Consider the following 14,081-nt stretch of genomic DNA (forward strand, 5'->3'; position numbering starts at 1 on the left):
TTACCACTGTGCCACCTGGGAAGCCCAGTGGAAGTGGATATGTGTATTTTAATCTATTGATCTATTTTTAATATTTTTTACATTTCTTTTTTTAAAAAAATTATTTATTTATTTTAGACTGTGCTGGGTCTTCATTGCTGTGCGTAGGCTTTCTCTAGTTGCTGTGAGTGGGGGCTTCTCTTTGTTACGGTGCCTTGGCTGCTCATTGTGGTGGCTTCTTGTTGTGGTGCCTTCTCTTGTGGCGCCATGGGCCCCAGATGCTTGGGCTTCAGTAGTTGTGGTACATGGGCTTAGTTGCTCTGCAACATGTGGGATCTTCCTGGACCAGGGATCAAGCCTGTGTCCCATGCACCGGCAGGTGCCTTCTGAACCACTGGACCACCAGGGTAGTCCCTTTAAAATTTTTTTCATTTAACAGCTCTGGAGGCTAGAGGGAGAATTAGATATATGACCAATTTTGTAATGGAGGGATGTGATGATGGTGGAGTTGCCACCACCGGATACTTTTAAATTCTTGCTAAAAAGTTAGAATTGAAGGACAATGTCGAAGTTCATGATATCTGTGAATATATACTTGTCAGAGACCTGAGTCTCTGTTCTCCATCTCTGCACCTGTGACATGCCAGCAATGTCTCAAAACAGGAGATTCTTAGTAAATATTTATGGAGTAAATGAACTATTGAATTATGGAGGCATTTGAAAGTCTTGCGTAAAAAAGAAATTTAGAGTTACCTCTCCTTGACTTTTTCCTAGGTATCTGTATCTCAATCAGTTTTTAGTGATGACACTTGCTATTATTCACTGTGTGCTCAGGATTCTGAAAAGGAATCACAAAAGAACAGAGATATTTTGGTCCAGTTCTAGTAAAGTACCTTCACATACAGAAGGATTTTGAACACAAAAAGCAAGACAGGAGAAGTGCTGAGTGTTAGCAACCCCAGGAGCATATGGAATCATCATGGGCTGAGCCTAGGCTTCCCTTAGAAGGTGGGGGTTTATGTTGTTCCTTGAAGATTCAGGTGGGCATGAGAAAATGGAGAAATCCTGGTGGGAGAAGGGAAAGACCAAAGGTACAAAGGTGAGAATTCATAGGGTGTGTTTGGATTAGAGTGAGTTGGTGAGTCTGGCTAGAGCAGAGGATATACAAAAGAGTAGAATTACAGAATTTTGGATCTGAAAGGAAATATAGTCTTAGCCTCCTAATTTTACAGATGAGGAAACTGAGATCCAGATAGACTGAGTGACTTTGCCAAGGGTCTCACAGGGCTTTGGCTAAAGCCAGGCCTGGAATCCTCATTTCCTTACCCAGCTCAATATGCTTTCTTACATGTTCTCTGAGGCAGCTTTGGAGTCTGCTTTCAGGTTTATTTTGATGAGAAAATGGGGAGCAGAGAACATTTTAGTCGAGAAAGTGACATGATCAAAACATTGTTTGAGGGAAGGTGGTCAGTTAACCTGACTGTGATGAGGTTGCCGGCTATCTCCCTCTAGACTGTGCTGTCTAGGATGGATTGGAAAGAGGAATGTCCAAGAAGGGAGACCAGTTAGGGGTTTGTTGTATGACCCATGTGGGAAATGATAAAGGCTTTGACCTGGATGCAGAGGTTCAGAATGATAGGGAGGTAGCGGATGATAGGAGAAGAGGGCAGAAGAAGGAGAAGAGGACATTAGAGGATGAGATGGCTGGATGGCATCACTGATGCACTGGACATGAACTTGGGCAAACTCCAGGAGATGGTGAGGGTCAGAGAGGCCTGGCATGCTGCAGACCATGGGGTTGCGAAGAGTCAGACATGACTGGGCGACTGGACAACGACAACAGCAACAGCAAATGATAGAAGGAAAGATGGGATTTGGGGACATTAGATAAAGGCAGGGAAGGTGGAGAACTCAGGAGATAGGGAGCTCCAAATCTTCAAGCCTGTGTAACTGGCGGGTACTAAAGAAATGTGACCTCTGAAGTGGGCCGAGCAGGGTGGAAGATTCCGCTCCTTCACTGACATTCCTGCACCCTCTGCTGCTGGAGTTCTTGCAGAGCTGGTCACAACTTTCATATTGAGAGCTGGGTCATGTAAATATTCTCCTTCTGCTTTTGTGTCTCAACTTATGAGTTATGTCTCCTCTAACATGTCTATTAGAACCAAAAACTTAGAGAAGTTTTGGTGACCCCAGAGATAAGTAAAGGGAGTAGAGGTGAAGTGAATAGAGGTTAAAGACAACAGCTACTGTGACAGAAAGGGGCAAAGTTGAGGCTCCTTTCTGTTGGCGTCTTCCAGGGCTCCCTAGGAACTGTTTCTTCTGGTTAGATGAAGAGTTCTCTGCCTGATGTTGTAGTTGAGAGAGAGATTATGTTCTTAACAGTAAGATCTGCTATGTCTGCATGCACTTAACACTTAGGAAGTTCCTATAAGACAAGCAGATAACTGTTTATGTTGCTCAATCACTTAATCAGTGGGGATTTGTGAGAATATGGAGAGCCATTTTGTAGGCATTGAGATAAAAGACACAGTCTTTGTCCTTAAGTGAACTTTTAATCTCATTGAAGGATGGGAAACACAGGCTCCTTCTCTGCAGTGAAATTGCTCCTGTCATTGATAAGAGTATTGAGAGAGGTTAGTTAGAGGGAAAAAAAGAAGAATGCAAGGGCTAGAAATAGCACTTATTTGAAGAAATCATGGAACAGACTGGGTCATTTGGGGCAAATCGCTTAATCTCTTGGTCTTGAATTTCTTTGTCTACTAGAGGAGAGTGTTGGACTGATTTCTAAACTTTTTTTGTGGCATTAGCATTCTAAGATGCTGTGATTGCAATCTTAGAATTAGTAGGGGCTTCAGAGGTTATGACAATCCACTCCAGTACTATTGCCTGGAAAATCCCATGGACAGAGGAGCCTGCTAGGCTACAGTCTATGGGGTCGCAAAGAGTCAGACACGACTGAGCGACTTCACTTTCACTTTTCTTTCAGAGGTTATATTTTAACTTTACTCTGTTCATGAATTTGATAAAGGGCTAAGAACTCTGTGTTCCTCAGTCTTCCTCTGCAGGAAACTAGAGGACAGTTATGGTGTTCTGTTACTTAGTGTTGTAAATTGCATGAGGACCAATGCTGTTTCTATTCATTGTTTTTCAATGTGTTTTGCTTCTTTTATTTAAATTCATGTTGGAATGTTGACATGTTGTCTCAAAGGCAAGATGCTTTTAAACTGCAGTTTATTGCGCTAGGGTCTATGTTAAGCATTTCACATATGATGTCTTGTTTAATTCCACAACAACTCCATGAGGCAGGGATTATCAGTTTTCAAACAAGATAGCTGAGGTTCAGAGAGGGATAAATAATTTGCTTAAGGTCCTGCAGCTTCTTCTTGATTCCAAAGGCCTTGTTGGCAGTCTCTGTGTAACAGTGTTTCCATTGGAACAGGACTTCATCTACTCTCCAATGAGAGACATAGCTTTCCACAAAACTGAAGTGAGTAAGAACAAAGTAACTTCTTAATAACATGCTGTGAAGGAATCCAACCTTGCAAGGGGAACCTCCTCATGCTTAACCAGTCAAATATTTATTTTCCTGTGCTTCTCCAGTACCTAAATGGTACTGCACTGCAGGAACTTGTAATCGATTGGGGGAGACAAGATGGACACTTATATTACACAAAAAGTTTCCTTCTGACTTTATAATGGACAGGGTGGGATTGAAGAAGTTTCTCCAGTAGCCCCTTTCCTACAGCTTGTGACCCTATTGGAAGCCTTTCGTTTTGATTTCTTTGGGATGCAGAAGTGCCCAGTGGGTGTGACAGGCACTATTTTGAGATAATAGAGTTTTTCAGGGAGTCTCCTTGGCCTATTTTAATCAAATCATTAAGGATAATTATCATGGAACTCTTAGACTTCCTTTTTCCTCCTGCTGAGATGTTGGGTGCATATTTAATGAGATGAAATCTACAGGATCTGGAGGATGACTGTTCATATTACAAAGGAAGGTCCCTCCATGCCTGCTTAGCCCTTTGGCATTAAGCCAGTAGATAAACGGCAGATGGGGCAAATGAATACCTCTCCACAGAGAGGAGTGGGACTAATTAATAGACATAAAACTCTTTGAGATTTCTTGATATTGAACGGTCATTTATTATCATCTGTATAAGTAAGTTCTCATTTAAAAATCTTTCCTGGCAGATGAATTACCCTTCTGTTAATTACAGGCCATTTTCCCTGTTAGTGACATCTGTGAGGGTCAGTGGTTTTTTAAGATAACACCAGCCTCAGCAATATTTCCACCGTCAGAAAATGTGTTATGAATCAAAGGAAGGAGGTCTAGGGTTCCTGGGGGTCTAATGCACAGGATTTAGTCTGGAGCTGGGCTCCCCCATCGCTAGCTAATAGCCTAGCCTTGTCTTTTACTATAGGATTTGTTTTTGGATATAAGATCCCGTGATTCAATGTCTCAGGTCATATTTTCCCCCAGTGAAATGATCTAGAAAGTGTCAGAAGCCATTGCTGAGCACAACCCATGGCATTTTAGGTACTCCCTGCTGCTGCTGCTGCTAAGTCACTTCAGTCGTGTCTGACTCTGTGCGACCCCATAGACAGCAGGCCACCAGGCTCCCCCGTCCTTGGTATTCTCCAGGCAAGAACCCTGGAGTGGGTTGCCATGTCCTTCTCCAATGCATGAAAGTGAAAAGTGAAAGTAAAGTCGCTCAGTCATGTCCAAGTCTTAGCAACCCCATGGACTGCAGCCTACCAGGCTCCTCCATCCATGGGATTTTCCAGGCAAGAGCACTGGAGTGGGGTGCCATTGCCTTCTCCGAGGTACTTCCTAGGTCATGATTAATGATGCCACAGGCCAAAACAGATGTCTTCAAAGTTGGCCACATGTGGCAGAATTTGGGTCATTTAGGTCAGGTTTCTAAGGGTTTTTTTTTTCTCCCCCTTTCACTGAAGAGCTTTATTAGGATGTAATTCAATTCACACACCATACAATTTACCTATTTAAAGTGTATAGCTCAATGTTTTTTAGTACTATGCGACCATCACTAAAATCTAGTTTTAGAATATTTTCATTACTCCTAAGGAAACTGCGTCCATTAGTAGTCATTCCCTGTTTTGCCCTCTTCCATCTCATGGCAGCCATTGATCTACTTTCTATCTCTACAGATTTGTCTATTCTGGAAATGTCATATTAATGGATTCATGCAGTATGTGGATTTTTATAACTGGCTTCTTTCATTTCACATGCTTTCAAGTATCATCCATGTTGAAACATGAATTAGCGCTTCATTCCTTTTTAAGGCTAATGTTCCACTGTATGGATAGTCTGCATTTTGTTTCTCCATCCATCTGTTGATAGGCATCTAGGTTGTTTCTTCCTTTTGATAATTATAAATAATGCTGCTATGAACATTTTGTGTAAAAGTGTTTGTGTGGACATGTGTTTTCAGTTCTTTTGGGTGTGCCTCTGAAGGTGGGGTTGCTGGGTCGTATGATAACTGTATGTTTAACTTTTTGAGGAACTGTCAAACCATTTTGAGTTGCTTTTACAAAACTTTCTAGAGAGAGATTGTTGATTTAGGTCTTGGCTTGAAGATGCCAACAGGATAAGCCAGCTTGGCTGAGGTACACCTAGGCAGAGGCAAGTGATTCAAGTTACTGCTAAGGCTCTGTAACTCCCAGGTGTCTTGTGCAACCTTGCAACCCAGCAGCCACCAAAGAACCCACAGTTGTACACACCTGATAAAGATTTGTTGACCAAAGGAATGAATGTGTCCTGAGGTAAAGTGGGAGTGGAGGAAATGGGGTGGGGAAGGTAGGTAAGCATATTTTCTGTGAACTGTCAATCCTATTTTAGGCATTACTAGCAATTCCTTTGGGGTCCCCTGAGTGCTTTCAGTTCCCCACCCCTACCGTTCCACCCCTTGAGTCAACTCCATCGGGATGGGAAGAGATGAGTTTGGAGAACCTGTGTATGTAGAAATCAGGACTCAGGCATTTGCCTATTTTGCTTTGAAGAACAGTCAGATTTAATTTTTTAAGACTTTGCGTGTATTCGATAACATATAGTAGTTGTCTTTCTGAGTCTCACATGTCACTAATCATAATAATAGTTTTCCCTGTAGCTTTTCCTGTTCCCTCACCTTGGTGCCTCAGTGAGCCCTTGGACTGAGAATTGGAGGCCCAGGGTTCTCATCAGCCCTCCATACTCACTTTTGCTATGAACTTGGAAAAGAGGTTTCCATTTGGTGACTCAGTTTCCTTATTTATAAACAAAGAGGTGGGGAGGTTGGAAGTCGTGAGTGGGTGAACTGGATATCTTCCCAGCTCTGCACGACTGCTCCCTTAGGCCTTTTTGCAGTCTCAGATCTGTCCCAACTCCCTGTCTCTCTCCTCCTCCCCTCCATTCCTGCCGCTGCTCAGGAGAGGAGCTCGTTACTCTTTGCTAGGATTGTTGTGTAGCTATCAACACATCTTCTTGCCTTCAGTCTCCCACTCTAATTTATTTTTTAACATGATCCCTAGAGTGATTTTCTGTTCTCAAGAAGGCTTACCGTTTTCCAAAAGAATAAATGGTTATGATTTTTCCATCAGAATCAAATCCAAGATTCTTAACATGCTCTTGGAGGCCCTCCATGGCAAGCAGATCTCTGTGGTTTCACGTAGTCTGACTTCTTTCTAACCACAAGGGACTTCTTGATGTTCTCTCACGAAATCTTGCACTTTCCCTTTGTCTGTCTTTATTCACACTGCTCCCTGTTTCCATCTATCAAAGTGTTGCCTATTTTAAACACATTTAAATACTTACCTTTTTTATAAAAAAATTTCCAAGTCTTCCTCATCAGCACTCTCTTCTCTGTCCCCTCCCCCCACATTGTTGCCCTTTCAGGGTGTCTACAGGATTCTCTTTGGTATTCTGTAGGTGGCTTTGCCCTGTCTGCTATCTCCTTAGACTTTGAGCTCTCTGAGGGACAAGATGGCCTGGTAATCCCTCTGTGTGTCTCCCACAAAGTCTGCTTTGCCATCACAAGAGGGGTGTTGTTTAAGTATGAGACTGGATGCTTTTCTCTGGCCCCTGTGCACCTAGTAGAGTAGGATTTTGAAACCTACAGTTGAACCCTAATTCAGCGTGGTCTTTTAGCACTTTCTGCTGTTTCCCATGTGTAGTTCTTCTCTCTGAACTAGATAATGAATTTCTGAGGGCAGAGACCTTGGGTTCCCGTCCTCTGATGCCTCCCATGTGCCCTGCTACAGTGCTAGACCCCAACGTGTGGCTGAATGGATGACTTTCCACCTCTACAGGTCTGTGCTCCATGGGGAGTTCTGATTTGGGATTTAGAGCTTGTTTGCGGTTTGACTCTTTGGGGTGAAGAGAATATTTTGTGAAAATTATAGCTCCTTACAGAGCATGGAGCAGGTAAATGAGTTTGGAAGCCCACAGTGGTAGGCTCTGATGAATTCAGAAGGTCTGGAAATGACAAAGGACTTACACAGGGAAATAACAGAACAGTTTTGGTTTCCTTAGAAATAGCTGGATGCTGTGGTTTCCAGCTGGGAAGATGGGGTCAGTCTGAGGCACAGCCCAGCAGCATAGCTCTCATCAGTAGATGAGTGTGTCTGTGAACTGGGCAGCATGTGCATGGGGTCTGGAGTAGGGAAGCTGAAAGCAGTATTGCGCGAGAGTCAGACTCCTCAGGCCTCCAGAGGTCATCTTGCTGCATGTCTGCCACATGTGTTCAATGCCCAGGTCATCCTTGGCAGGTACCAATCCTAAAGCTCCCTAGAGGGGCAGATTTCCCACTGTCTCCAAGAAACTCATGCCCGCGTCCCATTCCCTCAGCTGTCGGGAGCAGTAGGATGCTGGATCAGGGTCCTGAGGGTGCGTGAAAAGAAAAGCAGGTGGTTGAAGGAAGTTATTGCAAAGGCTTCAGTAAAGGGAGGAATCCTTATGAGGCTTTTGCCAGCAGAGCAGAGAGAGAGTATTAGAGGTCACTAGGGGATGACCTAGGGCTTTCTTTGGTGGAGATTATTTGGAAGTTGGGAGGGATGCTGTCCCCAATCCACTGTGATTTATTACTTAGTCCCCAAAGTAAGGGCAGTTGACACTTGAATAATATACCTACCTGTCATGTCTGCCTAACAAATTCTTAACATAGTTACGAAACAAGAAGGAAAGATGGAGGGGTTAGAGGCCAAGTTCAAATTTTCTTCATTGACTGATTCATTCATTCATCATCGACTAATTCATTCATTCATCGTCTTGACAAATGTTCAGTAAGAAAGACATACCCACTAACAATAAAAAAGGATTCTAAGGAGAGGTTATGGCAGAGCTGGGGCCAGGGTTGGGAGAGGAGCAACATTTTATCATCATTAATTCTTCCCACAGAGATATGGATTGACATATACACACTACTATATATCAGATAGGTTACTGATAAAGACCTACTGTAGAGCATAGGGAATCCTGCTCAGTACTCTGTAATGACCTCTATGGGGCAAAAAAATCCAGAAAAGAGTGAATATATGTATAACCTTTCACTCTGCTGTACACCTGAAACTAACACAGCATTATAAATGAACTGTACTCCAATAAAAATAAAAAAAGAAAATTCTTCCCCTGCAGCAGGATTAGCCTAGACAAGCTCTGACTCTCTCTTGGCTCAGCATCTATGTCCCAGCAGCCTCCCACCCTTCTCTGTGCCTCAGCCATGACTTGGCTCAATTACCACACCACTGTGCCATTAGAGTTCTGCCTAATCATCCCCCTTTCATCTCCAACCTCTTTATTGTGGTCTCAGATGCTCTACGTGGCCCCAGTCGCCCTGCAGGAAAGAAATCATTAGCTTCTTGCAGCATCCAGAAACAACAGCACCTTCCTGTCCCAGGAGCAGAGGGGAAGGTGGCCACAGTTCAGGGATTAGGAGAGGAAAAGTGGCAGCAGAAGGAGGATTTTGTTGTGACATGTTGCCTAGGCTAGTCAAAGTCAGTCGGAGCCTGGCTGCCTATCTGAGCATCTCTCATCTATTAATCTGTGCAGCCTGCCAGCCATTCCTGCTGGTATGTAAAAGCAGAGGTTATAGCCCCCTCAACAGGGGCCTTTGGAGCCTGACTCTGCTGTGAGGAGGTAGGTTTGCAAAGGTGAGTGCAGGAAGGTTCCCTGCTTTCTGGAAGGATCAGAGCCCTGGCTTCCTAAGCCTGTCAAGTTCCATAGAACAAGCCATTTCCAGTAGCTAGAGCCTCCCTACCTTTGAAAAGGGAAATATTAAGGCCTAGGAGAGACCATGTGATTTTCATAAGGTCTCAAGGGAATTCAGTGGTAAAGTGATGGTTAGAATCTCAGCATTCTAATACATGTAACGTGGAGTCTTCCTTGTTCTGAGACTCTTCGTTCTGCTCTTTTCTCTAGTCAGCCCCAGGCAGAAGGGATTCAAGCAGGTCTATTTGGGAATCCCAGTTCTGCTCAGGATTGTTGTAGGAATTAAATGAGCTCAAGTATGAGGGTGTCTAATGTAGCGCTCAGGACAGGGAAGGGTGTGGTCAGTGGGTACTCTCCTTCCCTTCCGAAGTGTCCCAGCCCTTATCATCACCTTCTGGAAACTCATTGGGCATCAGAGGTCCTGACCAACTTGGGGACACTCCTGAGTTTATTTAGGTCTCCATTTACAGGATGTGTCAGGAGCTCAAGTACTTTATGGGTAAGGATTAATTACTACAATGATTTAATATATTAGCCACCCACGTGGTGAGATACTGCTTTAAACTACTCTGTTTGAGAAGCAGTGGAGGAACTTTGTGAAGCTGTTTTAAGCTACACTTGCACCTTTGCCATAACCTGTTCCTTCATGATACATTCCCACAGCCACCTGGCATTCCTGGTAAGGCTTGCGCTTTGTAGAGAGCAATGCATCTTGCAGAAGAGAGGGGGGCAGTTTCCACCATGGAAGGATCGTGAATGGGAGGTGGGAGGAGAGAGGGAAGCAAGGACAGATTGTTTCTGTCATTCTCTCAGTGACTGTTATGATTTTAGTGACCATCTCTTTAGTCCAGAAAGTGGGCTGGAAAGTGACATGAAATTAATTTGTAGGCAAATGCAAAAAAACCCAAAATACAACAACAACACATTCAGTGAAAAATATTTAAAGTGTGAAGCTTGTAAACTGCACTGTAGAGGAGAAAAGCCAGACCTGGTGTCAGAAGATCTTGCTTCCAGTCCTGGGTCTGCGGAATATCAGTTGTTCAGCATGGTTAAACTTGAAGAATTCGCTCCAGGACGGACAAGGGAGGATGGGGGGTGGAGGGGGGGGGAAGGGGGCTGTGGACCTGTGTGCTACAGGAGGTGTTTACCCACCCCTTCATCGGCTCATGCTGATTCGGGTGTTACTCGGTCCCGCCTTGTTACACTCTGGGGTTTCCCCCACCAGGCCGTGCCTCCCCACGTGGGGGGTCCAGTCTCAGACACCAGGAGAGGGGAGCATCTCCTCTTCACATGGAGCCCTTCCTGGGAAAGCAACCTTTGCTTGCTTTTGTTATCAACTCCCCATCTATGTCAGTGTCCCTCTGCCTCGATCTTCCCAGAAAGCATGAAGGTTGGTCCATAATGGCAGGCCAATATTTTAATTCTAGGCTTATCTCAGTAGACCCCATACACATCTTTTCTCTTATCACTCAGTAGATGTTTAGAATGTGGACATACAGATGCTGGTCTTTGCAGGGTGTCTTGTCTCCATTCCAGCGTGGAGGGTAGTGAAGACAGAGTGGACTCTGGAGGAATGTTAGCTGCTTTCAACATTTCTTTCTGTATGTAAAGGCACAATCCTTGGTGTGTGATCAACTTGACACCAGTGGCTACTGTTATGGTTATTACTGTTACTAAAACCAGCCCAGATTATCCACAAGAGCAGTGGGCTCTGAGCTGTTCATGTGATGCAGGAAGGGGGCCCAGGAATTCCTTCACTGCTTCTCGAGGCTGTGCCTCCATGCAGGTGTGTTTGGGCTTGTACCACATCACCACGTCTGCAGTGCTCGGCCTCTGTGTGGCGCTCCAGCTGTCTGTGCCTCTCCTCCCTGCTGAACTGTGGCCCTCCCAAGGGCTCAAGGGCTCCATCTCTGGCGTATTCCTCTCTGTGTCCCTCCCTCATGGCACAGTGCCTAGCACAGAGCATGTTCTTAGGATAAATGAAATAAAAAGGAGACCCGAATGATGGATGTCACTGATATGTGTACTGCAAATGAACCATAGGACTACTCTCAATCTCCCTGGTGCCAGAGCCAGATGGCCTGGGGTCTGAATGCTGGCTCTGGAGATTATGAGCTGGGTGAACCAGGCAGTGACTGGCACATAGTAAGCACTCTTGCCTGGAAAATCCCAAGGACCGACGAGCCTGGTGGGCCGCAGTCCATGGGGTTGCTAAGAGTCAGACATGACTGAGTGACTTCACTTTCACTTTTCACTCTCATGCATTGGAGAAGGAAATGGCAACCCACTCCAGTGTTCTTGCCTGAAGAATCCCAGGGATGGGGGAGCCTGGTGGGCTGCCATCTCTGGAGTCGCACAGAGTCGGACATGACTGAAGTGATTTAGCAGCAGTAGCAGCAGCAAGCACTCAGTAACTTCTATGGTTTCTTTTTTTAATCATCATTATAATTAAGAGGTTTTGGTGGACCAGTCCCTGAAATAGATGAGTGCAATTTTGGACTCTATACCTTATATGGTATGTTCTAAGTCACTTCAGTTGTGTCTGACTCTTTGGAGCCTATGGACTGTAGCCCTCCAGGCTTCTCTGTCCTTTGGATTCTCCAGGCAAGAATACTGGAGTGTGTTGCCATTTCCTCCTCCAGGGAATCCTCCCAGGGATCAAACCCTGTCTCATGTCTCCTGCATTGGCAGGCAGATTCTTTACCACTAGTGTTACCTGCATACCTTAACTAAGAAATAATTTCAAAATCTTAGGAAAGGTAACTAGGAAGTGATGATAAGAACCTCCTACCTCATGGCATCTGTAATTGCTGTTCCCACTGGTTGGAATCCTGTTCCCACAGATTCTTCATTTTTTCAGGTCTCTGCTCAAATGTCACCTTATCAAAGGAGGCTTCCTGGTTGCATGGTAGAACCCCTCCCCACCCCTACCCTGCTAGTCATCATCTTCTATTTCATTACTCTGATTTATTTTTCTTCTTAGCAATTATCACCTGGTTTATTGCATATTTTCTCATTTATTGTCTTTCCTCCTTACTAGAAAGTAAGAACCTTATAATCCGAGGGTCTAGAAAACTGCCAGTCATATGGTGGGTATCCTAAATCATTGTTGACAAAATTGAATGACAAAATTAAGTCTCTTCATTTAGAGAGGATAACAGCAGGGAACAGGTTACATGGAAGACCGTAGGTTAAGAAAGGCCTATATTACATGAATATAGCCATTCCACAAACACCTGATAGAATAAGGAAGTCCCCATACCTGAAGGCTCGAGAAAGGTGAGAGAAAGAAAAAGAAGTTCTGCTTTATACAACAGACCATAATTTCAGGGGACTCCTTGCTCCAACAAATGATGCTAGCTGAAGAATAAGAATCCATTCATAGATTTCTGGAAGCTCTGGTACTGTCCTTAGCCATCTGGAAGCAGAAGTTTCCATACTTTTACTTCATTTCACTCCTGTTGCCTTTGTTAGAAGTAGGATCTTGGGCAAATGCACACAGGGCTGGTTTCTGATTGACTGTTTAAGATGGATACTATGTGCCAGTGCAATGAAAGAGAGAGGCAATAGGCAAGGAGTAAGTGTTGTTGAGAGCAAAGAGGATGGAGGGAGGGTCAGAAAGAGACAGAGTGGGGAACACCAGATCTACATTGCCTGTGGGTCCTTGGGAATGGGAGACACAGGGAAGAAACCATGGAGGAAGTGTTCACATTTGAAAAGTTTGGGAATTACTGTGAGAGCAGTAATTAGGTTGGAGAGCAGTTCATTTGTTCCATGATTCTTTCATTGAACCAACATTTATTGATAACCTACTGTGCATCAGACACTGTTCTGGAAATGAGGGTTACATCAGTGAGTTCCTGACCTCATACAGCTTGTACATTCTAGGATGGGAAGAAATATAATAAATACATAAATAACATATGTAGTATGTTGGTTGGTGCCAAGTACTATGGTAAGTACAACTCTGGGAGATGGTGGGGGACAGGGAGGCCTGACGTGCTGCAGTCCCCGGGGTCGCGAAGAGTTGGACGTGACTTGGCGACTGAACAACAACAACGCTATGGACAGAAATAAAAAAAGGGAAGGGATGGGATGTGCTGGGATGGTGGAGTGGGGGCAAGGACAGGGTATGGTTTGTAATCAGGTGGCTGGGGAAGGCTGCATTTGATGGTGGCCTGAAGTTTCTTGTCTGGCCCCAGCCAGAGGCCAGACATTTAGCCACATGCTTCTCAGTCTCTTTTCTCTGTGCATCAGTCATTAGTGTTTCCTCTCCCATCCAAGTCCTTCCAGTTTATTCAGTAAAGCTTAGGCTCTGGGGACACACTGTGAACAAGATGGATGCCTTGGTGGACCTTTCAGTCCCGACACCGTGAGGGGTGCTATGTTAGGACACTCTCAGGGCCCTGAGGCAGCACAGAGCAGGGAACCATCTTCTCCAGAGGGTGTCAGAGAAGGCTTTCCAGATGAGATGGGAGGCTGAGTCAGTGTGGCCTCTCTTCATTTCCAGTCCTCTATCCTGGCCTACGAACAAAGCTAGTGGAGGTGATGGCATTCCAGTTGAGCTGTTTCAAATCCTGAAAGATGATGCTGTGAAAGTGCTGCACTCAATATGCCAGCAAATTTGAAAAACTCAGCAGTGGCCGCAGGACTGGAAAAGGTCAGTTTTCATTCCAATTCTAAAGAAAGGCAATGCAAAAGAATGCTCAAACTACCACACAATTGCACTCACCTCACATGCTAGTAAAGTAATGCTGAAAATTCTCCAAGCCAGGCTTCAGCAATACATGAACCGTGAACTCCCTGACATTCAAGCTGGTTTTTAGAAAAGGCAGAGGAACCAGATATCAAATTGCCAACATCCGCTGGATCATGGAAAAAGCAAGAGAGTTCCAGAAAA

This window comes from Ovis aries, chromosome 1 (genome assembly GCF_016772045.2).
Source record: "Ovis aries strain OAR_USU_Benz2616 breed Rambouillet chromosome 1, ARS-UI_Ramb_v3.0, whole genome shotgun sequence".
Classification (NCBI taxonomy): Eukaryota; Metazoa; Chordata; class Mammalia; order Artiodactyla; family Bovidae; genus Ovis; species Ovis aries.